Consider the following 21,367-nt stretch of genomic DNA (forward strand, 5'->3'; position numbering starts at 1 on the left):
CCCGGGTCCTTGTCCTGCCCTGGTATTCGGGCTTTAGTTTTGTTCTCCCATACTTAATTTCCTGTAGGGAGAGTCTCTCCGCATCTTCCTTGGTGGGTAGGAGGATGTCCCACATGGCGTAGCTCCTCTGGTACAGGTATAATACCGGGATGTTTAGCTTGTGTAGGAGCCCTGCCATGTCTTCCTTTTTCATCCCTAGGAGGCGGTTTTCCGGCATATCCGAGATGATGAGGGAGAGCACTCTGTCTTCGATTGCCTCCCAAGCGCCTGGCACTGGTTTAATTTCTGCCCCCTCTATGTATTGTCTGTACTTGGTCAAGTACAAGTCTCTATACTCTTGAGGGGACAGTTGCTTCTCTACAGTCTTCCCCCATGCCGACCCTCTTGTTGGTGTTGGATCTTTGGTGAGGTTGGACTGTTTTTGCTGTTCCTTGGCGGAAGGGTTGCTATTTTGAGGGGCATTTTTCTTTCCGCTTTCCTTTGGGACCGACTCTCCCTGCTCTATACTTCTTCCAGGAAATACTTCCCTTTTTGGGGAGTCGGCCTCCTGGGGAGCATTGTCCTCTTTATTGTCCTTGGGAGCTTTTGCCCCTTTTGTTTTGGGGAGGTTTAGGCTGTATGCCCCCTCGTTTTCTTGATTTGCTCCCCTTTTGGGGCAGTAGCCCTCCTGGGGAGCACTGTCTCTCTTATCGTCCTTTGGGGCTACTGCCTCTTGATTTTTGTTGTCAGAGCGGGATGCCCTGTCCAACATTGTTTTTCCTCCCCTTTGTGGGGAGTCGCCCTCTTGGGGAGCTGCTGGTGAGTTTTCTCCTTTCTGAGGGGCGTCCTTTGGTTTAGTGTCCGGGCGGTATGCCCCGTTGCTTTTTGCTTCCCCTGTTGGGGAGTCGTCCTCTTGGGGAGCAGTTTTTCTTGTGGTAGCCCCCTGGCTGGGGGTATCGGTATTGGTGGTCCCCGGGCTGGGGGTGTCCATTTTTGAAAAAAGCTCTCTCTTCCCTGTATAATTCACCAAAATGAGTGACGTGGAGTCGGCGTCCAAAGTGGGAGCCGACTTTGGCGCCAAAAAGAAGTGGCGCCAAAGGCGGCAAGAGGGGAGATAGAACTGAGAGAGGGAGTGGGAAGTTAGTGGAGGGAAGAGAGAAAGTGTTTCCGACCCTCCCTCACGGGAAGGTCGTAAATTATCAGCTCGGATCCCCCCGTGAGGGGGGAGAGCAGAGAAAGACAGACCAAGTGGGGGTGCGGACAGAACGCTACCCAACAAGCTCGCCGGCCACGAGAATGTGTCGCCAGAACAACACTGCCTATCGCTGTGTATGTATCAGAGAACAGATGGTGTTTATTTGCTCCCCCACCGAGCAAATTAGGCACAAGGCCGATTTTTAATGTGAGGAGTGAAGGGAGGGGGAAGGGAAAAAGGGGACCAGCTCCCGAGAGGTGGGAAATGGGAGCTGGTTAATGGTCAGGCATGTGGGGTTGCCCCCACATCTGGTCTTTGCTAGTCATAGCTAGTCATAGCTTGCAGCATCTGCCGGAACAGATACTACACTTTGATCCCGGGCCGAAGGCCAAAGAATCATTAGAAATATTTAAACTCTTTATCCTATAGGATTTCGATGTCAAGAGATATTTCTAATGTATTCTTTGTCTTACACAGAATAATAAAAATCTTTGATCTGAAACTCAAACATTTCACGTCATGAATTTTTAAATTCATTGAATGACTAAAATTGGATTTATTTGCTCTATCTTGTATATCGAGCAATTCTTATTTAGGTGGCATAATACTTATAGAATATTACTGCCAGTAATATTTTGTAAATCTTATAATCACAGGTTTCCATACCAGCTGATTGTTGGATAATTTTATTCTGAGGAGTATATATATATATATATATATATATATATATATATATATATATATATATATATGTGTGTGTGTGTGTGTGTGTGTGTGTGTGTGTGTGTGTGTGTGTGTGTGTGTGATTTATAAAATTATATAACAATACTTTCAATTTGTTTATAGGCTTGTTTTTAATATTTGTGTTCATTTTCAATAGGATTTTATGCACTATGATGCTGTTTTTATTAATGCTAGTGTTTGCTTGGCTATTATGGGTAACAAATAGATGTATTTAGTCTATGGAGCTTGGAATAAACATTGTATAATATATAATGTGAAAGAAGACGTGTACAGCATTTGAATCTGTTCCTGGGAAACAGGACCACATAATGCGGCGTTAGTGCTGTAGCAGGTCATTTTCGTGATGTTCTCGACGTATGACCAAACGTAGTAGACTAAGAGGTTAAAGTCGGGTGAGGAGGAGACCAGTGAGATATGCGTACCAAAGTCTTGCTGGAAACCTCACCAAAGACCATTACTGTGGCTAGAAATTTTGTTTTCATCTCCCTAGGCACGTCCTTGTTATTCGTGGCAATCCAGCGACGCATTTTGAGGGTGCTGGCAATGGTCCTCTTGTCATAACTTGGATCTGCAGAGAGCATGAGGCGTACAGCGGCACATCTCCGATCTCGCTCATTAAATATTGTGTCACTTTCAGACATTTTAGAAAGCTCCTATCGCCGTTGGAATTTGAACACAACTGGCAACCTAGTAGATAATCTACAACAAAAAAGAAAATTGGATTTCATTAATGGAAATGGAATCATGTTGTTTTTTCTAAGGCGCTAATTTTATCATTCTACGCGGTATATATATATATATATATATATATATATATATATATATATATATATATATATATGTGTGTGTGTGTGTGTGTGTGTGTGTGTTATCCAATTAAAGAACTGTTTCGTTGTATCACAACTCATCAGTGCGACTAGACGAACACCTTTCCCTAACCCAACCTCTATATATGAAACAGATGAAATATAAGTAGCTACAGACACGTGTCTCGTCATTTTAAAATCATCAGCGTGGTTTAATCTAGAGAGATACGAAATTAAGACACAAAAGTCGGGAGCCTGAGATGAGTCACGCTAGAGCTGCAATATATCGAGTTTTTAATGTCATTTTTTTTCTTTGCGATATATTTGAATGAATTACATTATTTATAGGAAGGACATTTTACTTTAACGCTACTAGGGACTAATTTTCATTTCACTTAAGTAATGCGTCAGGTGGGGAGCGTCATATATATATATTTTTGGAATTTAATTATCCATGAATATGTGTTTTGGTCGATTCTTACTCATCAGCTGAATATACATATATATATATATATATATGTGTGTGTGTGTGTGTGTGTGTGTGTGTGTGCGTGCGTGTTTTCGTGTGCGTGAATTAATTAAGTTTTACCTCATTTGACATATATCAAATGTAGTTGCATTCAATTTAAATTCTCATAGTTGACTTATAGATTTGAAATGTTTTTATGATATAGTTTTTTATCAAATTGCATTCTTTCTTCTTCCCTCCGTATTTTGAACATTACACCTCCATATATACATATATATGCATATATATATATATATGTAAGTTAATATCCGAATATATATATATATGTGTGTGTGTGTGTTCCGATATTAACTTACATATATGTTATATATATATACGTGTATATATGTGCGTATATTCAGATATTTATACTTGTATATATATATATATATATATATATATATATATATATATATATATATATATATATGCACACATTTGTAATTATATATATATGTATATACATGCAGATATTCAGATATTTAAATATATATGGTGTTGACATACACACACATATATGTATGCATATATATATAGATGCATATATATGCATGTATATATATATATATATATATATATATATGTATGTATGTATGTATTCTGATATTTAAACTTACATATATGTTAATGTAAACAATTTTCATAATGGTGTCTATCCGTTATTAAAGTCTTTATTCTGTTCTGTCTTTGCAGGTGAGAATCATTTCCGGTTTTCTATCAGAAATCTCCAATGGTGAGCTAAAGTTTATCCTCCTTCACTCTCATACTTCCTCTGTCGTCGCGGCAGGGAATCCTGAAACCTCGTTACAAATGTAATCTGACATGCAAGTGTCGATTATTTCATACATACACATATTTATTCGATTTCGTAATTTGAGAACCTTATTTAAATATCGGCTGCCGTCGCTTGAATAGATGCGAATTTATTACATCTTTATCGTAAAAATATATTTGTTCAAATAACTTTCCGGAAAATATTTGAAAACTTAATTAAAATCTCCGCAAGATCCATTTGAAAATAAACGAATCAATTTGTAATAAAATTACGTATAAATTTGGGTCAGCTTAACTAAAGAAAACTTTTGGAATTGCAACAATATTGATAATATTCAGCTAATATAAAGATACAAAGAACATGACTATTTTACAATACGTCGAATCTGGTAATAATTTAATATACGAAGATCATCCCAAATGTAAGGTCTCCATTTTTTTTTTTTAAATTAAAGAAGTTGAAGAGTTACGAAGACGGGAATACTACCATTAAAACAAGCAAGCTGTAATACTCCAAAATTCATTTTTATTCTTATTCACCACTATTCTAAACGCATCTTGCCAGGAATTCAATGATGTACATCTGCTTCTGACGCACGTCTATGACCGGAGTTTCTCTTTAAGAGTTTCACACCGTCAATATCTGCAATAGAGAGATAAAACCTTCCTGTTGTGAATGCATAAGTTCAGTCATTATAACAGTGCCGTTTGCAATCCATTCTCATCCATTTGGATGGAATAAAAAATAGGAGGCATTACTTTGGGAACGCCGCTAGTACTATAAATATAAAGCGAAGCAAACGTAATAGAAAACGAAATATAATCTGCTTCACACTTACACGTCAGTAACAGAAAGACACACATTGGAAAAATATTTTCCATGACAATAGATAAACATTTCTCCACGAAATAATAAGCTCTCTTAAGATTATATATATATATATATATATATATATATATATATATTAGCAGGGAGACCCGACGTTGCCCGGGGTTGAATGATGATCAACGAATATTTCAAACTTCTATATTTTTATTCTCATCGAATTCGGTGAAATCGCCCGGGAGGAAGCTTCACATGCCTCCGTGCAGTAACTTAGTCCAAAATATATGTTATTCTACACTGCAGTCTTGATAACCTACTGTTTCTTTTATGAGATTATTTATATAAACTTCTTTCCAGTTAACGAAAAAAAAATACATTAAGAAATTTACATGCGGGGTTTGAACCTACAGACCGCATCATGCAAAAACAATATATATATATATATATATATATATATATATATATATATATATATATATATATATAGAGAGAGAGAGAGAGAGAGAGATAGATAGATAGATAGATAGATAGATAGATAGATAGATAGATAGATAGACAAACACGTAAATTTTCAAGATTTATAAAATTCTTTGCAGTTAATGAAAGAGATTAAGACATTTACGTGCGGAATTTGAACCTACAGACCACATAATGCAAAAAAAAAAATACACGCTATCAACTTACGCATAGTAGAATTTGCTCGGCCCGTTGTTCAATCGTTGTTGCTAAGCAACGACATGGAAAAAATGGCTTTATCGATGATAGGTAAGTTAAAATAACGGTTTCGATTGTCAATTATCGGTAATTATTGGGGGTATTCTGAGATAAAACATAACTAAATCAGTCCTAGACTTATACACTAAAGTTCTGTAAATTTTAACGAAAGTCTGTTCAGCCGTTTAGGACTCTATAAGTAACGAACTCACACATTCACACAAAGTTGCATTTATATAAATGTTGATGTGTATATATGTGTGTGTGCGTACGTGCGTGTGTGTGTGTGTGTGTGTGCGTGCGTGTAGGTGTGTTTCGCGGCGAATCGTAGAGATTTCCAGGTTGGTATCTGGTGGCGTTTAATTCACTGGAGGAAATGCCCCACCCCCGAATAAACTCGCCTGTCAAGTAGGCGACTAGGCGGTACTCTACGTAATAGTGTACCGGTACACTGAAAACTGCCTTCCTGAACCTGCGTGTGAAGCACATGTTTGCCGCATCGAAATAGTGACATCATGTGTGCGACACGAAGTTGAGCCTCGTGGATCACCTTAAACACTTTGTAGCTTTGGCTGGTTAAATTCTAAGTAGCAAAATGTATACGCGTATCCGAGTTCTTCCATCTTCGGGCTATATATATATATATATATATATATATATATATATATATATATATATATATATATGTATGTATGTATATAGATATATGTGTGTGTGTGTGTGTGTGTGTGTGTGTGTGTGTGTGTGTGTGTGTGTGTGGCGCTCCCTGGAAGCTGAGTGACAACAGGTCTTCTCAGATTTCCAGTACTCTCCAACTCTTTCGATAACATTTGCGAATAAATTTGCCTTAACACAGCGGTCTCTTACCATTGAGTTATCGCTGGCAACGCCATTGGTATCCACTGATATTTGATTGGCGATTAGCCTCCCCAGGTTTCCAGTTCTCTTTGCACTTATCCAGCGGATGTCTGGTCAGGGCTCTCTACTCGGTCTTTCTATTATTATTATTAGTAGTAGTAGTAGTAGTAGTAGTAGTATTTTATTATTATTATTATTATTATTATTATTATTGATGATGCTGTTATTATTATTTTTGTTATTATTACTAATATTATTATCATTGTTTTAATTTAGATTTTACAATTATTTCAATTTTGAATTTCTGTTTCATTCTTTATGTGTTCTATTCCAACTTAATCTTATTTTATTATCGCATTATCTTATAATACTGTCTCATCATTGTTTATTAATTCATTTTACTTCTACTTCTATTAGTTATTTTATCCTTTACTTTAATTGTATAACACTACATGTTCTATACCGTTTTAGCTCTAATTATATTTTATATGGTCTCATGGCATACACCTACACCGTGCTAATAATGTCCAATGTGTAATAAACCAATTCTAGCTTAATTACCATTCAATTATTATCTCTATATCCCCGCCCTGCTCTCACTTTCATCGTCATGTACGTTATATTAGCTAAGCGGAATATCCTAATGTTTCACTCCTCATGTGCCTATCGCTAGACGTCATATTTCTTATTTATTTCTTCGAATCTTCTTTTATGATGAGAAGCATTAAGCTTCGAAATGTCTAGGTATAAAGAACTTTTTATAACCCCTACTCCTTTTGATATATTTCTCTTATTGAATCAATAATTAAATCTATATGCATCAATATATACTTTGCATTGTTGATTGTCGATATTTACACACACACACACACACAATATATATATATATATATATATATATATATATATATATATATATAAGATTTGGATCGTCCCATCACTAATATATAAATATATATCTTATATATATAGATATATATTGGAATCGTCCCATCACTAATATATATATATATATATATATATATATATATATATATATAGTGAATAGATGAAAAAGTCTTTATTCCAAAGTTCATGATGTTAACCATCTTATAATTTATTCCTTTAATTCAGTTGACATTAACAATTCTTGATAGTATTTGTTTCGTAGCCCAAAATCAATCACTAAATTATTATATCAATTAGTGAATCTATTTTGCCCTTAACTCATCAGAAACAATCAATCCATCAATAATAATCATGTGATTGATTTTCGGCTACGATACAGTCAAGAATTTTAAATGTCAACTGAATTAAAGGAATAAATTGTAAGATGGTAAACATCATGCACTTTGGAATATAGACTTCTGTCATTCATTCACTATATTGCTCTGTAATTACATTGAGCTTCTTAAATAAGAATTGCTATATACTATGACGAAATAAAGTATATTTCCACAGAAATATATATATATATATATATATATATATATATATATATATATATATATATATACAGTGCCGGCAAAAAGAAAGTCTGCACTAGTATTTTTTTTTCAAAAACTGTAAATTTAAGCTAAATTTAATGTAACTGTTTAAACAACCTATACCTCATTTGATTCGCCTTTTATTCCTCTATAATTTTACCTGTTCATATTTGACTTTTAATTGAAATATTCTAGTGTTCACGTCAATTAAAAAAATAACTTCATATTGAAGAGACAAAAAGAAAGTCCGCAGCAACAAATTCGCTTAAAACCAGCTTAAATTATCGCCCTTAAATCATTTTAAAATATCCACCAATAGGCAACAAGCATCTCTAATCATAATTGCTGTTGTTCCAGGTTATACAACGTAACAGTTAGTCCATATGCCACGACTTTCTCTTAGTGATCGTCGAGAGCTCATTAATCTCCACCTTTCTGGTTTATCCAATCGAGAAATCGGCCGCAGATTGAAATGTGATGAGAAAACGGTATGAAAGACTGTGTATGCATCGTTAGAGGAATATATTCGATATAGGAATTGATATGCTTCATAACGAACTCAAAAGTTTCATTCTATAATCCTATCAATGTAAATATCCTTTTTATATTTTACTTATTCCTTAATAAAAATCTGTATTCACCCTTTTTGCCTCCGGCTCATGTACAACGATAAATGATTTTATTTGCACAAACTTGGAAGATAGGTTTCCTTAGTATTTCTTTAGATTTTTGTTGTTACTCGTTTATGGTTTACGCAAGCAAAATTCTTTTAGTACGTCACATGGCGAAAATATGTTGCACACTGTGCATTCTTTGAGAAAGCTCAGTATGAAAATCATTTGCCTCGTGGGTAAGTCGCTAAAGGCTCTTTTGTGTCGACACGCAGAGTCCTTTTTCCTAATAATTCGTTCAGACTTTTTTTTGACTCTCTGTTTAGTCTGAGTGGATAGTTCTTTATTTCGGTATTTTCGATTATATTTCATCTACAACAACTTTACCCAGCATTGCTAGAAGAAGGGATACACTCGGTGTCTTTTTCCAGACCCCGGGGAAAACAAGTCCATGTAGTTAACTGACATATGTTATCGTGTAAAACGTGTGTAATTCAGGTATTTTAATTTGTTGAAAAAATACTCTCTTTTCATTATTAACTAGCAGACCATCCGGCGTTGTCCGGTTGCAAAATACACTTAAATATGATACTTAAATTCATGCAGATTTCATTATTTATTTTATTATTATTTTATTACTAGCAGACCAACCCGGCGTTGCTCAGGATCGTATCATAAAACAATGAGAAAAATGAAGTTTGAACATATCTGTTATTCTTAGGAGTGGAATTTTTTTATGTCTATATATCATTTACTATCTCGAGCAAAAGAATATTTTATCTAACCTAGGAAGTGAATTACACAAATTATGTATGAAATAATTTTAACTTTCCTAGGACATTTGATTAACAGCACGAATATTAAATAATTTTCTTACCCTCTGACGGGTAATGAAAATATATATCTGAAACAATTTAACATACTCTCGACAGGTATTGTACAGCATATATGAACTAATTTCTCCTCCCACCAAGACCATCATAATTTTAAGAAAAATGAATTCACTGTTAGAAGATGAATCATTAGAATTTCAAACTAAATACATAAATACATTGTCTTGGTTAGTGATTAGGTAACGCTTGCTTCAATAGAAAATTCGCCATTACTGCGCTTCTTTTCCCGCCACAAAGACCATCGCAACTATAATTTTAAGCGAAATTATATAATTTCTAGAATAGGACTCAACAGATTTTCCAAATAAATATGTAAATATTATTTCAGCACAGTCCGTATTCTGCATGTCAGTTTCTTATTTAATAGATTGTTAGGTGAAAGTACAGAATAGTTTATAAAAATACCCTCCTCTCCCTATATTAAGAATGGCTTTATTTCAGCGTCGTCCGTATTTCATATGTCAGTTTTTATTTATTAAACTGTTAGGTGAAAGTACAGAATAGTTAAAAAGAAACCCCCATATTAAGAATGGCTTTCTAAATAAGGTTATTATTTCAGCTTAGTACGTATTTCGTATGTCAGTTTTCCCTCCCCTCAGTTTTAAAATAGATATATGAAATGAAGTAAATGAGATCGGAAAGTTCTACGACCATTTCCAGGACTGGTTCCATATCATCCCATCTCTCTTACAAATAGATAAAAAATAACGAAACTTTGAGATCGTAAACTGCTTCAGCCATTTCCTGGATTGACTCCATATCACCACTCTATCTTAAAAACAGATATGAAATAAAGGAAATTTGAGATCATAAACTGCCTTAGCCATTTCTAGGAACTGACTTCATATCCACCTGTCTCTTATAAATATATATATGAAATAAAGTAATTTTGAGATCGTAAACTGTTTCAGCCGTTTCCGGGCCTGACTCCGTATCCCCACCATTTTTAAAAAATGTATATGGAATAAAGTATTTTTGAGGTCATAAACTGCTTCAGCCATTTCCGGAACTTATTCCATATTCCCCTCCCCGTCTCTTAAAATATATGCTGTGTTGGTTATTTTGTATGTTTTTAAGAAAGAAGTAATGCCTGGTAGAAAACTATATTACGCTTACTTAGCTTTTTTGGCTAAGATCAAAGTGTAGTATCTATTCTGACGCAGCACTTCAACAAAATCATCTACTGTCCTTCTCCATAAATAGAAAAAGTGGTGGTGATGCTTGGGAGAATGAACAGGCACTAAGTCATTACACTCCAACCTTACATAAAAAGAAGGTTTGGTAATCCATGGCGGCCTCCAGAGTACTTTTTAAAAGCAACATAATCGTGCTTGTCCTCCTTCCACGATCATCAACACATGACGTCATTTCTGGAATATGATTCCGCAGTTTTTCGAAATACATGATTCCATTATAAATTGTTTGTATTTTTTTTTTAATATGAGTACTACACTGTAGAAGCAACTTATTTGAAATTTAATACAAAAAATAAATATTTAAAAATGCAGTTAGTGATTAGGCAACACTTGCTTTACAATAAACTAATCAAGAAATTGGATTGAGAAACGGATACTTAATGTTAACTAATACTAAACAAAAATAGAGATAATACATGTCAGTTTCTTATTTAATAAATTGTTAGGTGAAAGTACAGATTAGTTTATATAATACCCCCTCTCCATATTAAGAATGATTATCTAAATAATAATGTTTTTATTTCAGCACGGTCCGTATTCCGTGTGTCACCCCATCGTCTTAAAAATATGTATGAAATAAAGTAAAATAAAGTTTTTTTTTTTTTTTTTTTTTTTTTTTTTTTTTTGTATATTAACAAATTTACAACATTTTCTTTTTTTTGGGGGGTGAGTAGTAGGACTTATCGAAAGTAAAGACTACGACTTATTATTAGAAATCTTTCTAATGACGGGTATATGAACTAGTTTGGCGAAATAAAAGTAGCCTTTTTTTCTTTTGTTTTTATTAAGTGTTTTGATAACATCATGAACAGCAGTAGAGGCGCATATGAGTATAGAATGCTAAATGAATGTGTGTGCGTAATAACCTAATTAAAATCAACTACTGTTATTTGCGCATGCGTGATTTGAAGTATCGATGTATTTGTTACTTCCTGTTTCTCGTTACTTGTTCATTCCTATATACCTGCTGATATTTTAATTTGATATAATACCCTCTTCCCAATCCCTCACCATCCCCCATTTGACTTGTTCTAATTATCAATATTATTATTTCCTCACTAGGAGTTCTCACACTAGTAATATCACAATTGACAATCCCCCGTGATGTTTCTGTGAGTTCGAGGTATAAAATGTCATTCTAGGTTTCCATTTCAAAGGGTTTTACATCATCTTAACATCTGCTTACGATTAATCTCTTACTAACAACGACCAGTGGTCTTGTCTTGTATTTCGCTGGCAATAAGACTTCTCAAGGCTCCAGTAATCTCTGCCCCTTTTCAGTAAAGGTCGGGTTAGTGGTTTGCTTTCTTGACCCTTCACGGGTATTTTTGTATTAGTTAAGGCTGCTTCTATCATATATATTGACGAGAGCGAGGCCGTTTATGAAGTTTCCTGCAGTTCATATGTTCTCGTTTTATTTATTTTGTTTTTGTTTTATTTGTATTGCAACCTTAACATGTTTTGTTATCATTTTTTCATTATAATTGTTAGTATTATTGTTACTATTAGCATTAGAAGTATTGTTATTTTTTGCTTTGGCCATTTTTATCATATTTTTATGTTTCTACTCAATATTCTTCGTTTTTCGTTTTGTAATCATTTTGGATTTTCCATATACTTTAGATTTTTTGCTCTAAATTATTCAATCAACGTTCTCTTTTCATGCATTTCTCCTCTTCTTCTTCTTTTCTTTTTATCGTTGTTTTATTTGATATCATTTTTTTCTTTTTTTTTCTTCTTTTTTTTTGCATCGTTTCCTTTTCCTCTCGCTTTTTCGTGTATGCTTTCGAAATCGACTAAAACTGTATCGAATCAATTGTAATCATTCACTCATTACTACTGGCAAAATAGGTATAATCGGGCGATTTCTTCTTTGCTACTAGTAAATGGCATCTTGTCTTCAATTGCTTGTATATTATGCAAGGTACAGTGTGCGTTCTGGTCGATCCTACAATCCGTCTACTTTTAGACAGTAGTAACTGATTATGTTTCGGTGTTGATGTGGCAATCAAGGTTTGCATTTTATATCATCCCCGTCGCTGTATTCTTCTTCTATCGTCATCTTCATAATCTTCTTCTTCTTCTTCTTCTTCTTCTTCTTCTTCGTCGTCGTCATTTATTTTATGATTTTATATGCGCTATATATATATATATATATATATATATATATATATATATATATATATATATATATATATATATATACAACGTTCGTATGTGTGCCTGGGATTTTTTCTGGTATGTGTATGTTCACATGTAGAATACTATATGATTTTGAATATTTAGTAATGGTTTACTTCTAGGGAAAAGTATCCTCATGCCAGCTTGTTCTAGCAAACCCCTGTACAGAGAGACGTTAGACACACGAGGATAGTGTTCACGTTTCAGTCAACTCGCGCTTCCTCGGGTGATTAACCGCGACCGGATAGGAATGGTGAGTTTTTTAATTGTATCCCTAGTAATTATCCTGCTGTTGTTGTCTCATGACGGTTTGGCCAATTAAACCATCCGGCCTTCTTGGGTAAGATTTGAGCCGCTATCTCACACAATGCTTGCCTGGAGCCATAAAGGCTTAATGCGTCTATCCATTGCGCCATGGTCCACAAAAAAATGAAGATGAGGATAACTGTCTTCAAAACGAATGGTGCACTCTCTGGGTGTTGTTGATCATCTAACTAACAATCACCTTAACCATTACTATTGGTTTTCGACAAGATTGTCATGCTCATGAGAAAAGAAAGAAAGCCTCATCCTGGTTGTGAATGAGGAAATCAAGACAGAATATTTGCAAAAGTTTTATATAGCTGTACATTCATGAAACCTTAACAAAGCTACAATTCGGCTATGCAGAAAGTATTGTTGCAGCATCTTGGCTGGTGCATCTACCACTAGTCTCTCATACTTAGACAGGATAAAAAAAAAGAGTCTACGATTTAGTAGGTTCCGTATTATCGGCCAAACTCCACCCGTTGTCTTATCGCAGCAATGTTGCATCCTTGTTTGATGAGTTTATATTCCCGACTAACACAACACGCAGTAAAATCCAACCCATTCACTGTTGAGGTCACTGGGTGCCTGCGTCCTGCTTTTCTGGCTCTACTAACCTGCAAAGGTTTCAACGTAATGTGAACAGATACATTGCTGTTTAATTTCGTTCAGGCCTCTGTCAAACACGATCTTAAATAATCAGTCTTGATCCAACATGTTATATATGGTAATACGTGTCTATAGATTTGCAGTTGTTACGTGATTGTGACGTAAACACTTCCGATTACGAACGGAGAAAGTCGAATCAAGTTCTGACTTGTTGGGAAATACACAAATAAAAAGCACTCTGCGTTTCTTGCCAGACGGTTATTATTTCTAACCGATTAGAAATATCAATTTCTAACTTTTGCACATTTCTTTTATAAAATTTATTAGTTTCACAACTTTTCATACAAATTTACATACAGTTTCATTTTTCTTTACAAATTAATACATTTCTTTTCTTTTTCCAAATTAGCTAACAACTACCCCCTCCCTCAAAAAATTAAACAACGGCGTTTCTACACAATACAAACTGATCTTAAGGATGTTTTTCAAACTAAGCCTAAAACTCAGCTTGGTGAGTTTAGCGTTAGTTATGGGTAAGGTTTAAGCTATTTTCGGATGAGATCAAGATTAAGATATTGTGTATAATTACCGAAACAGGGTTTTAATTCGTATTGTGTATAACTACCGAAACAATAATACAAAATACAATTATATACGAGATAAAACCAAGAGTTTATTCCGTTTAAAAAATTGTTCAGTAATGTACGCTAACGTTCGTCAGTTTCAAAAGTTTTCTGTGAAACACCGAATTGATGCTGTAAGTACTGAAACTTTCTTGGATACTCATTACTAAAATACATGTTTGCTTCGCCTCGTTAACCAAGCGAGAGTATCTAGTCTTGTTTTCGTAATATCTATATAACGATTCGTCACTTCATGAAAGCGATTTCCCATTAGCTATGCCCCTGGTGTTTGCTCATTAATAGTGTGTGTAAACTATTTTTCTCGCGTTAAATATTGGTACATATTTTTTTGTTGTTGATTTTTTATTCATTCATGATGCATTCCGGTTATTTTTGGTACCCCGACAAAAGGAGAGTGTACTTGCACATTCATTCTTGTCCGTTCGTCCGTTCGTTTGTCCGCACATTTCTCAATAACTACGCCTTGGAACTTTTTTAAATTTTGCACAAACATTAAACATAATATATGTAAAATAGTAACAGAACGGATTTTCTGGGAAAATTCCGGTTGCCCCCCCCCCCAAGGGGTGCCTTTCTAGTTAAAATGGCTAAAATTTACACTTTTGTGCTTATTAAAACAAATTGATGCTTTGGATTGTTATAAAACGTTTTGAAAATTGTAACTAACTGATTTCTATATAATTTTGTTTGTCTATATGGTGTACACCCATGCGAGGGGTCACAAATGATAGAAACCACAAGTAGTGTTAAGTGTATAAATATAATATGTATTTATCATAAAGAATACAGGAGCCACTGAAGTGGTATGAGAGGAATGTGTTCGTAGCATGCGGTTAAACATGGTATGAATGTCTCAATTTAGTCTCTGAAACCAGTGGTATTCATAGAACTAGTTGATTCCACTTAGTTCTTAAATAGGGGTGATTTGTACCCCACAACACTATACTTCGCAATAACTCCTAGGTATGCCTCAGGGGGCTATTTTAGGGCTAATAAAAACACTCCATTTTTTTTACTATTTTACCATATTTGTCCAAAATTGTCTGTGTATGTCTATTTAGCAGTTTTGCATGGTGCTGAACTCAAATTTAAATATGTTAAGGTGTTGGGGAACTTTTGGGGATAAATGGAAGGAGGGGGACAACTGATAGTCATTTCTTTTTTTTGTATGATGCAGAGCTCACATTTATATATGTTAAATTTATATATGTTAAATTTATATATGTTAAATTTATATATGTTAAATTTATATATGTTAAATTTATATATGTTAAATTTATATATGTTAAATTTATATATGTTAAATTTATATATGTTAAATTTATATATGTTAAATTTATATATGTTAAATTTATATATGTTAAATTTATATATGTTAAATTTATATATGTTAAATTTATATATGTTAAATTTATATATGTTAAATTTATATATGTTAAATGTATATATGTAAAGTCCTAAAGCTTCAGTTTGTTCATTTTTCCCGGGATTTGATGTCCCCTGGGGACTTTTGGGGCAAATGCTGAACTTGGTCATTTTTTATGCCTCATTCACTGTGTACTCACGGGGGGGGGGGGGCATGCATGCTTCACTTGTTTCTTGTGTTTTCTTTTTTCCTTTTATTCATGTTTCACCCTTTTCACTTCTTTTGATATCCTCAAAATGAACTTGGCCAAACTTCATTTAAGTTTATGATTCAGCGTTTCCTGGTCCTTCTTAATTTTCTTTCTTTTATATTTGTTTCTATTTTTCGATCAATTTGGACAACAGTTATATTATTTTTATGTTTTTGGCCTTTATTAGGTTACCTTATTCTTTTCTTCGTTCTTTTTTTTATTCAATCTGTGTAACGTTACACACGTTAACATGTAGACACCCACGCTGTAGACTCAGTCGCAAACGAGATAAAGAATAGGAAAGGTACAAGAACTTCAACTCGTGTTTCAGGCTTTTAGAAAATACCTTTATTCATCATTCTCCCGCCACGCGTGACTTCTCGGAAGGTTGTAACATCGCCCACGTTTCTAACATGATCGCACTCTTGAATGTGTTCTCTGTCATTTTTATAGTTTTCCTTTTACTTTGCCGTGACGGCATTTTGCATACGGCTTGTCATTTGTATATACTCGCTCTATTACATCTGTCCAATTGCTTCGTTCTATTTTCGTTTTCTTCTCTTTCTTTTTCTCAATCCACTCATAACATTAGCCTGATTTTCTGTGCGCATGTTTGTGTATATGTTCATACGACGTTCAAAACTTTTGTAAACGTAAGAAATACACTTCGATCTTGGAAATGTATTTCTTAATATATATTTATATATATATATATATATATATATATATATATATATATATATATATATATATAATGTATTTCCTTAATACTAAATAATACATTTACAACATAGAAAAGCAAACGCAATGACTGGAAATCAACAATGTTAACTTTGAATCATCGGTTTGTATGTGCTACGAATTGAGTTATTTAGATTCTCTCATAAATAGATCTTACAGAATTGCCTTAAAATAATTATAGCTTTTACTTGACACCATAGATCGGTCATGATTCAAAATATATATATATATATCTATAATTATAGATAGTGCGACAACGAATAAAATTTAAATCAGTTGTATATTATATGAATCTAAAATGCACCTTATATTATGGGTAGATATACCAGCCTGGCCACAACATGTAATCGAATGGAACGTATATGTTCTCGTATCTAATATAATATCCACCTCATGAAGAACTGTACTCTATTTATCTGAAGGCGAAACAATAATAATTTTATTAATGAAACTATATTATAATGATCGATATAATTTACTACACGAATTAAGATTAATGTTACATTTTGACGGTAGTTTTATATTTAGTCTGTTATCGTGATACCATCTTCCCAGGACTTATATCCTCTTTTGGGGGGTTATTATATTATCTGTTCTGTTTTCCTTATACGATATCCCTTAGTTATTGTTTCCACATTTATGGGTAATGTAGTATCGTCTTGTTTTCTCATGAGGTCAGTACTCTATGTGTTACCTTCTTATTTTTATTTTTGTTTTTGTGAGATGTAGTATCTATTCTGTAGTCATAACATGCTTCTTCCATTAATTATCTTCTATTTTATGTAGATGGGCAATGATATATTATGCACGCCCTTCTGTTTCACACACACACACACACACTCTCTCTCTCTCTCTCTCTCTCTTTCTCCCCTTCCTTCTTTTCCTATCAGTGTCTCCTTTATTCTACTCAATCGCCATTTTGCTTCTTAAACAAATACTTTCTTCACTATTTTTATTTCTCTTCTCGATTCTTACTTTATTCTTCCTTTCTTTCTTAATTTTTATGAAGTTTTATTTATTTCTCTTAAACGTTCATTCATTTCTTTTTCTTGTTTCTTCATTTTTCTTTTCATTATTTAATATTGGGATCTGTTACACAAATCTGTTTTTTTTCATTCATTTCATTCTTTAATTCTTACATTCTCTGTTTTCATTCCTTACTTCCCGTCAGTTTGTTATCTGTACCATATACGACGCCATCTTTGTATTTTCTCTGATTTTTTTTCTCCCACTTTTAAGAAGCCTTTTTTACAATTGACTCAAGTGAAAAGCCATTAAATGCAAATTGTTCGATCACGTTTCTAGAAGCAAAAATCGTTCTAGTTATTTGCTTTAATTGAGAGTGGAGTGACGTATTAAACTATTAGAATTACAGCTTCTACACACACACACACACATACACACACATACACATACATATATATATGAATACATACATATATATATATAAATATATATACCATGTTGTCTGGCATTTAGAGAGAGTATTCAACAACAAGAAGTGCGAATGTATATACATATATAACGTGCGTTTGTGTGTCAGCCTCAATATATATTACTTCGGTAATTGATCAAATAATATTTTATTTCACACACATACCCACGCATACTCATACATAGCTATGTATATCTATCTATCTATCTATATCTATATATATATATGTATACATATATATATATATATATATATATTACATATATTAAGAATTTGGAAAGCCAAATAATAGTGTGTGCGTTTTTCTCCAAAATAAATTATGTACCTTAAATAATAAACATGCTTTCGATTTATAAAATACGATGTTTTTAAAGTGGCAATACACTTCTTATACAACCGTAGCTCGCAGCCACGCGTGGCACAAGGCATTTAAACCAATTGTTACTAATCCTTCTACGGACACCTATCGACTAGAGATTTTATATCTTGAACAAAAAAGACAATTAGTAAAATAAACAAGAAACAAATAAAATCCGACTCGGCATTTTTAAAGTACAAATAAAAGGGAGTTATTAATAGTTTCTCCAAAACAACATATGTTATATGTCTACAGTATTTTTCCAGATGTGCTTTTTAAAAGTATCTGCCACCGCCGCCACCTCACTCGCCCTCGATATTTACACGTCTATCTTGCCCGGTTTTCTTTTTTCTCGACCACGTAGTGTATTTTTCTTTCCTTTTCTTGTGACACAAACTTGGGCACACTTGCTAATTTGCATAATCTTTTAACGGCTGCTGTTGTTGCTAATATTTATAGCAGCCAACTGCGGCTTATTTTCTCGCATGCGTCCATACGCGCTCTGTTACAAATTTACAAAAATATAATGTCAGAACCTGATGAAAATATTATATATATATATATATATATATATATATATATATATATATATATATATATATAAGTGAGAAACTTTGTGTGAGGATATTTTCAACCTATATACTCAACGAATTTTTTATCTACATATATGAAATTATGTATATACAATACTCAAACGGGTGGATAACTTTTAAATTAATTTTCATCCGAAAAAAGGACTTCTAAGGGGTCAAATCGAAAAATTGGTACGTAGAGGTTGTCGCATATTTCTCTGTTTGCTAAATTTTTCACGACTGCGCATGCATCAATGATTCACATTAAAGATTCCTTATGTTAAGCGTGAGTCGGTTTTAAAACATTTTAAGAATCGTGTCAAGCTGGCCCAATGGTTATCATACTTAATTCATTGTCTTTAGCTTTTGGTTTTGATCTCCGCTCGAGTATTTTTTTTTTTTTTACTTAAAGGAACTGGACTGTTTAGAAAAATCATGCAGATGCCGGGTACATTTGCTAGTATCTATATATGTATATTTTGTATAGTATAAATGTGTATATTCGCGAAATGGGTAGAAACAATTGTTTGCAAAATTGTTTGCAATTGTTTAAATGATATGAATAATACGGTACTTTATGATTATAATTAGTAATAGAGAAGTATGCTTAAATAAATGTATTTATTTAAAAAGTTTTATGATATATGCAACAAAGCAAACGTGAGTCCTTTAAATTCGAACTTTTCAAAATGATATTATTCGAGTTCATCAATTTATGTTCATCTTCGAAATTACAAAAAAACTTAGCTTCAAATACTTTTTTTTCTGAAAAAATAAATTTAATGTAATCTAACCGTAAGAACCTAATCCGCTACTAATAAAACATATCGACAAGTTTTAATAAACAAAAAGAAAACTACAGTCAACTATAGTCAAGTTAATTCATTCATGCAGTGGTATATATATATATATATATATATATATATATATATATATATATATATATATATATATATATATATATATAATAAATGACTTCTATATTCCAAATTTTATGATGTTAACAATCTTACAATTTATTCCTTTAATTCAGTTGACATTTACAATTCTTGACAACGTTACTTTTTATCGTGTCAAAAGAAGGAGAAAATCTTGCTCACGTGATTACGTGTCTTTTTAAAAACATTTGCGTAACCTTTTTATTTTTATTTATATATCTGTTTAAACTATTTTGTCAGTGTACTAGAAGGAATTCAGTTGATTACAACCCTTTCTGCGTGTTCTTTGCATTAAAATAGTACAACACTGAATCCGATGGCGCTACACTACACCGTTCAATACTGCAAAACTGAAACGAAGCTGTTTTGTTTGCAAAGGACGCCATTTTCTTCTGATTTATATTTATATCGATTCTTTGCTTTAAAAAACTAAAGTAATTACGTTATTACTTTTTTAATATCCCATTTTGCTGTTTCGGATTACTTACTAAAGTAAGTAAAGCGTCATTCTTTTTCAAAACTGTTTTCGTTTCTTTGTTTTTCGATATTTCTTCGATATTATTTAGTAAGAGTGTTTAGCAGAAAAGCCAACAAACGACTACCCGAAAAAATAAATATACAAGAAATAAATGTTACCATCGTCAATAAAAGTTCAGTTCATGTCTTTTTTTTTGTTTTGAAATAGTTTCTAATACTAATTGAATTTCCATTTGCACAATTAAAATCCAAGGAAATTCAATAAACTTTCTTGAAGTTATATATTTGGATTTTACCGTCACTGGATTATTTATCTTCCACCAGACTATCCATTCATGTGTAATCACATTTTTCTTCACCATATTCCATCTGCTTCACGTTTTTTGTTATCAAGTAAGATCTTTGACTTACTTGTTGTTACATAATACTGTTGCATGCAAAATCCGATCCCGCATTTTGCTAATTCCTACCCTCTGATGAAAAGGGAAGTATTTCTTCGAAACTCCGTGGATTAGGGACTATCCACTTATCTAGTGTTTCCTTTTCAAATTAAATATGTTTTAATTCATTTCAAAGTGTTTTTAACATGTTTTATTAACTGTTTGCTCGTGTATATATATATATATATATATATATATATATATATATATATATATATATATATGAGAGAGAGAGACAGATAGAGAGAAAGAGAGGTGATTTTTTCGCTCTAAAATTTATATTAAAATCGTACTTTTCCTATTTTAAAATGATTGAAACGAATATTTTAATATACTCAGTCATGGATGTGTGAGCGACTACACGAAACTAAACTAATTTTCATACCCCTTTGAAATACGAGCTTAAAATAATTACTTATTCATGTTTTATGATTCGTTGCATGTTAGACGATTGGTTGCATTTAATTTTTACACTAAATT

General features: G+C 33.0%; 1 protein-coding gene across 6 annotated transcripts in view; it reads left to right on the top strand.

The window, feature by feature from the left end:
• The window catches only part of LOC145293843 (uncharacterized), a 682,379-nt gene that overhangs the window by 217,636 nt on the left and 443,376 nt on the right, over nt 1–21,367 (top strand). For 4 of the 6 annotated variants that reach the window (XM_080140517.1, XM_080140520.1, XM_080140518.1 and 1 more), the window contains exon 1: nt 3,926–3,965. The exons of the other annotated variants lie outside the window; for them this stretch is intronic. The gene's annotated coding sequence lies outside the window, so the exon portion shown is untranslated. Of the gene's footprint in view, nt 1–3,925; nt 3,966–21,367 lie in introns of those variants that run through there. 6 annotated transcript variants of the gene reach the window in all.

The sequence above is a fragment of the Euprymna scolopes genome, chromosome 15 (assembly GCF_053919585.1).
Source record: "Euprymna scolopes isolate OS-2025 chromosome 15, ASM5391958v1, whole genome shotgun sequence".
Classification (NCBI taxonomy): domain Eukaryota; kingdom Metazoa; phylum Mollusca; class Cephalopoda; order Sepiida; family Sepiolidae; genus Euprymna; species Euprymna scolopes.